General features: G+C 41.2%; 1 pseudogene; it reads left to right on the forward strand.

Annotated features, from left to right (window-relative positions):
• Positions 1-1,107: 1,107 nt before the first annotated feature.
• On the forward strand, positions 1,108-1,946 carry LOC133384196 (C-X-C chemokine receptor type 6-like; annotated as a pseudogene).
• Positions 1,947-6,789: the final 4,843 nt, after the last annotated feature.

Consider the following 6,789-nt stretch of genomic DNA (forward strand, 5'->3'; position numbering starts at 1 on the left):
CCCAATGCTGTTTACTGCTTATCTTCACATAAGAATCTCCTTGGTCACCCCTCTGATCATGCCTGATATCTCAAAGACAGAGACTGAAGAGTTAACTATGAATAATAGACTGCTCCAGATCTAACAATATTTTCAGAACCATACACTCCCAGATAATGCAAATGCAGTCTGGACATACAGAAGGAACATCCTGCGGTCCCCAGCCAGGGCACTGGGTAAGAAAAACTTTTCTCTCCCCCAGACAAACAGAACTATTCCAGGTGTGAAAAATGACCCCCATCAAAGGTGAAAGGGGAGGGGAAGCCTGCCTGGATCCATTAATCTCACTGCACCCACATCCAAGAGGAAGTCTTGCTGTAGGACCTTGCCATCAGCCCAGACCTTCTCCCTGATCCTGTAGGCTGCATCCGTGACCCTGAGGATGACGAGGACTTGCCTGGGAGCACGGATGAAACTCCCAGGACTCAGATATAGAAACAGGTATCCAAGAGCTTGCCTTCCAGGCAATCCGTTTCCCAATGACCCCAAGGAAGGAGGAACAGCCAAGGCATTGTCCCTGGCCCTGGCTGGGGTTGACTGCTCATACGATATTAGTGTTAGCTGTGATGGGAATTCTCTTTTGGTGAGTCCCAGCATGCTAGCACTGGTAAAGTGTGGGGCCAACATTCTTGACTGATACCAGACCCTGAGGGCCTACTGACAAACATCACGAAGGATCCTGGGTAAGGTAACAACACAACCCATACTAACTGACCTGGTTCCCCAGTCACCTACTAGTGCAACCAACCCACAGGAAGGCTTAGGCCTGAGGAGGTGGAGACTGATGTGGGGCTGTGAGTGGCATTTTACTTGGTCCTGGGTCATTTTTTTTTTTTTTGTCCACTGCCTTCTGGATCTTCTCCTGCTGTGGGTATTGGAAGAAGACAAGTGAAGGAATAGCCCACAAAATCTTGAAGAGTTGCCTGCAAGGCAAGCTAAATCAATACTTGAAGATGGGAAAAGGGGGGTGTTTCCTTATGTACTTATTAGCCTGTTTTACTACAGTTTTGGGGGCTTATAGGCCTAGCACCTATGCACAATATAGCCAAACAATCACCCCTACCTATAATGTATTTGGCCACATGGACACCAGGGAATATTGAGTATCATGAATACCTTAACACCACATCCCATAAAGACCATAGGTATGAGACATTCTTTGAGTTTAGCAGAATTTTCCTGCTGTGCATGCACTCAGATACCTATATCCTTGGAATGGTAGGAAACGTTTTGGTTCTTCTGTGTTTTCTTTCTACATTACCATTCTGGGCATATACTGCTGCTCATGTGTGTGATCTTTTACACTTGGCCATACCAAATCGTCTGAGACCCTTACACTTTGAACCTGTATGGTTCTATGTTAACCCTTGCCTGCATAAACATTGATATTTTGCTATTGTCCAACCCACCAAAGCCCACATCAGCTGAGCCAAGAGATTAGTCTGGGGCAAAGCAGTTTGTGTTTTAGTTTTGGTGATTTCCCTGGCATTCACATTACCACAATTTTTATTTAGCACTCAGGCTGAGTTTAACAAAAAGGTATGCATTGCAATTTATTCCCTCAGGTGGCTCTTGGATTCTTTTCCCTCATGCTAGTCATGGCCATTTGCTTCTCAGTCATTGTGAAAGTATTATTTGATGCTAAAGGTTTCCACAAGCACAAATCTCTAAAAATAACATTTGCTTTTGTTGTTACACAGGCATTGTTACACAGGCACTCTTCAATCTTTTGAAGCTTATTTGAGTGATACACCAAAGTATCATTCTGGATGAGAGTTTTTGACTATGTTTTAATTATAACAGAAGCCATTGCCTCTTTTCACAGCTGCCTTAACCCTGTTCTCTATTTCTTTGTCAGGGTTAAGTTTAGAAATAACTCTGCAGAAATTCTTAAAAGCATGGGATAAAGTAAGCACCAAAAAATCCCAAAGACTAAGGTCACTATAATACCCTTGGAGGTTAAAGGGGATGGAGGAGATGAAACAGACACTGTATGCAATCCTGAATCGAAATTAAGATGGCAGCCAAAAGCTGCCAAAGGGAGGGAGATGTGGAGGAAAAATTTAACAATTGGAATCCATTTTGTCCTTAGCATCCATTTTGCTCTCTTACACCTTCTTGGCCTGATATAAAAGTTATTTCTGAGAAGACAGCTGTGCAGACACTGACTACTTATGAAAATAGCCAAGCACTAGGAATAGAATAAGGACCGTTTGTGGTTGGCCAGTTGGGGAAGATTCTGAAATAACTGAGAAACACACCTGGACCTGATAGGTCAAAATAACTTATCTGTTGAACTCTGCAAAGTCCCTTGCAACGTGTCTTCATGACACACCACCCATCACTTTGTTTGCTCTTTTACATAATTAATGATCTTAGCTTGTAATATTGTGATAAATACTAGGCATCATGTCCATGGAGGTCAGAGAGAGCTTTTCCAATCTTGATGTTGGGGGATCTCTTTCTCATTGCTAGCAATTGTGTGTATGTATGAATGGGTTTTAAATAAAGCCATAGCATTCTATATTAATGTGGTCCGACTCCTTGTTTTTCCACAACAGAGTCCTTGCAGCCAAATGCTTCTGTTCATTTAGGCTGCAATCCTGACCCCACAGATGGACAGGCCTAGAATCCTCCTTGTTCCATCATTAGCCAATCCTGTAATTGGAATGCTGAGAAGGGGAAGACTATTTGGTCAGCTAGAAGTTGAGTTAGGGGTTTTATTTTAAATTACTACCTTGATCACTTGAATGTTGAAGGAGTGATGAATTATAGATAATAGTGGAACCCATAGAGAAGTGGTCACACACATCAAGATATATTGGGACACTGCACATTTGTTTTACAGCTCCTATTTAGGGCAGTCACCTCATGGGCTCTCAGTAATGTAAAATGAATTACAAAAGGCAGGTGAAGTGGAACAGCCAGTTCCAGTGAGGGAAAAATTGAACTAGGGGAGGGGACCTGGTTTCCCTCATATGGGGTTTTAAGAGGACTGTCACATCCACTTCTGCAATCCTAACTGCAGAAGTGCAGTGCAGTCTGATCCACTAGGTCCACAGGGGTACAGCCCTCCCGAGGAGAATGTCAAGCTATTTTTTAATCTCCCCTCCTTCCTGTCCTGCAGATATTTTATGTTTGTCATTATTTCCAAGTGGTAATGAATCAGAAAGCCAATACCTTAATGAGATGGGCAAACCTTTCACCATTCATTTGTGGTTGGGATGCTAAATGGTAAAAAACATACATCAGGTTGTGATATGAAAGTGGTTAGAATTGCAGAATAGTGCATTTCCAGGTTCAAATCCCCACTCAGCTATGGCACTCACTGAGTGTCCTTGGGCCAGCCACACACTCTTATTCTAATCAACCTCACAGGATTGTTGTGAAGGTAAAATTGAGAGGGATAAATCATGTATGCTGACTTGAGCTCCTTGGAGGACAGAGTAATGTAATAAATAAGGATGTTTTTGCAAGAGTGTAAATATCGGCTGACATGCAATGTTGTACCATGAGCTGCAATGGGACTTCCCCTTCCTTTCCTCCCCCCTTCATCTCCCAATCTGCTTTGGAGGGTCCCTCAACCCTCCAGAGCAGACTTTAGGGTGCAGAGGAGGTGGGGGAAGGAAAGGAAGGCGCAGTCCCATTTGCATAAGCAGAAGTCTGTTGGGGAACAGGCTGACACCACTGAATGTCCTTAGGGATGGGACAATCTGTCAATTTTGTTTCTTCTCAGTTTCTCATTTTTCTAGTCTTAAATTCAGTTCTCTACATTTCCACATCAGTTTGGTGTTTTATTTAAAGTCCTCATGGACATTAATCAGCACACACATTTTTATGTGTACTTTTGGCTATTACATATTCATTTTTGCAAGTACTTTTCTTTTCCCCAATATAATGCATGTTTGTATGTTATTTTCACAAATATATGCATTTTGTGCACATTTTACCTAGTATATAATTCCCCCCCCCCACTCCTTGCTTGGAAAACTGCAGTACAAATTGTGGAGAGGTGCAAATTTTGAAGGATAATTGTGTTTTAGTTCAGATATTGTTTCAGGATGTATAAACTAATTAGATTCGGCTGTGAATGAGAACGGAATTTAATTTCTCCCCCATCCCTAGAAACCACCAGTAAATTTCAATTTCACTTGTGGAGTCATTTTGGGAAATGCTCAGATTCCAATATAGCTTCCATGCAAAAAAGTGACTTCTTTTCATGTTTAAGCCCCCTGTATCAAATATGAAAATGTGTTGAGTTTGCTCAGATATCAAATATGAGATGTTAAATTGGGCACTTTATGAAATAGAATGGCACTGCTCATCCCACCATTGGAGACCACCATTTAGATTTCCCACAATCCTCCGGAGAAAAATTAAAATGGTGGCTCCCAGATCCAGTTGCCTGGCACTCATGAAGCCCTGAAAAAACCACACAAATGAATCCTGGGTGGGCCTTGTCAGGACTTTTGCGCCCCAGAAAGTTGCCCAAAGATACTACATGCTGCTCTCAGTCCTTCAAAATAGTCAATGGTGATAATAGAGCAGTGTTGCTGACACATAATCTTTTAGAACCAAGACTTTAGATGGTTGCAGAGATAAATCAACTAATTGAGGAGTTTGATAATGGCAGTAGCAGAGAGAAATTCTTATCACCAGAAGCAACATAAGTCATTCCAAATTATGTTCATGAAAAAGAATGTATGGATTGAGGACTTTGGAGCGTTTAGAAAGCAATTCCTAAAAATTGAAGACTTTGACATTATTGGCAGCATGATTGCTGCACATAGAAAAGGTGGTTGATAATTTCTGCAGAGAGGATTTGTAAAGTGAAAATATGTACAACACCTTTGTTGAGAAACAACTCATTAATAAGAGCTGTACTTTATCTGAAGCACTGGATAGAAAGCCCACTTGTCTGTTCAGTATGCAAAACAAGAAGAATAACAATAAAAAAATGCTAGCCTGAAGGATCTGAAGACAGATGCTTAACTGTTTTCAAGGCATTTCATGCTGGGTCTGGATCTTCATATAATAATAACAACAACAACAATAACAACAACAACAGTTTATTTGTATGCCGCCTTTCCATAACAATTTATGCACAAGGCGGCTCACAACATGAACAGAATTTTTTTTTTACACAACTCACTGTAAGAAATACATTCAAATGGTCAATAAGTTAACAAGAACATCATAAAAACATACAATAAAATGATACATCCTTACAATTCCAGATAAAATCCAACAATAAAATACAAAAGCATAATCCCAATAACAGCAAAACAAAAAACCAACCATCAGAAATTAAACTTTTCCCAAACAGAAGCCCCTCAACAACACCCCACAGTCAAGGTGGTCTCTGGCGTCTTCAGGTAGTGATACCTTTTACAGCTGCAGTCAGTCAAGGCCCCACCCTTCCAGGCCAGGTGGAAAGAGGCCAGCAAGCAGGGAGAGGGTCTTACAGCCAAGATGGCCTTACAGCCAAGTACTGTATATAATCCAGATACGGTTGTCATGTTTTGGTCCAATGCTGGATCCCATGTAGAAAGAGGTGAGGCTGGTTGAAGGTTGGTGGGGCCATCGCTAGTTCCAGGCCAGCATCTTGAGAACCTTGAGTTCTTTAGCATCTGTGATATAAGTATGGCCACAAATCAGTGTTGGTGCCAATTGGTAAGTTCCTGTAATGCCATATGATAGTGCAGCACTGTCTAATATTTTGAGTCTTGCACACCCAAGACATTCATGAACTGTTACTTTACCTCTTTCAAACCTTCTATATGCAAAGCCTTCATGGAAATGTCTCCTTGACAAATGGGCTTTATCTGGAATAGGTAAGGTGCATGGAGGGGAGCAAAGAGGTGCTTGGACCAGCTCCACATGATTTAGAAACCTGTGTGACTGGAGTTCTAGATTTTGTGGAATATCTACCTTGTGGAATGTGCACAGATCTGAGGGCGAGTCCACCAGGGCATGATAATGTCAAGGGTGAGGATAGTTGGTACAGTCCTGCTCCCCTGTGTTTAGTGTATGTGTTGAGGCAATTTCTGAAATGAGCCTTACATTAATATGGTTATGCCAATATAAATTCAAGTGTTGTTCTTAGTACGTTTTTTTTTTTAAAAAAAAAAGCCTGCAGTCTCAGACCCCACAGATGTTAGGGCTGTGCACTGGATTTGGCTGAGGCCTGAGCCAAAGTGGGCCTATTGCTGTATGTTCAGTTGGTTTTTTAAAAACCTTAATTAAACTCTAGCCCTTGGGAGTAGCTCCAAGGCGGGTCGGGTCCCTGAGTCGAAACAGCTGGCTCAACCTGATGGACCCCTGGATCGGGGAGGGGGCTGTGCTAATAAATATGAAAAAAAATCCTACTATTTCTTTTACATAGAATACCATGAAAATGTATATTAAAGGGCCAGATTTAAGTATATTATGGGGAAACATATTGGTTTTTACACATTTATTTTTCTATGTATGTTTATTATTATTATTATTATTAACAACAACAACAGCAGTAATAAACTTATTAGTTGCTTGCTACCTAAAAGGTCTCCAAAAACACAGCTACATTATACTACCGAAGGAAATAAAAATTCATAGAAGTCATTAACTTTTTCATACAATATACACCCCACCTTCCCATTAACAGCCATAGGAAGCTTTGGCAGCACACTGACAATAAAACAAAATCTACTCAGTCCATCAAAGGTCGGGAGGGGGAAAGTAATTTTTCATCTGGTAACAAAAAAATGT

Source organism: Rhineura floridana, chromosome 4 (genome assembly GCF_030035675.1).
Source record: "Rhineura floridana isolate rRhiFlo1 chromosome 4, rRhiFlo1.hap2, whole genome shotgun sequence".
NCBI classification, from domain to species: domain Eukaryota; kingdom Metazoa; phylum Chordata; class Lepidosauria; order Squamata; family Rhineuridae; genus Rhineura; species Rhineura floridana.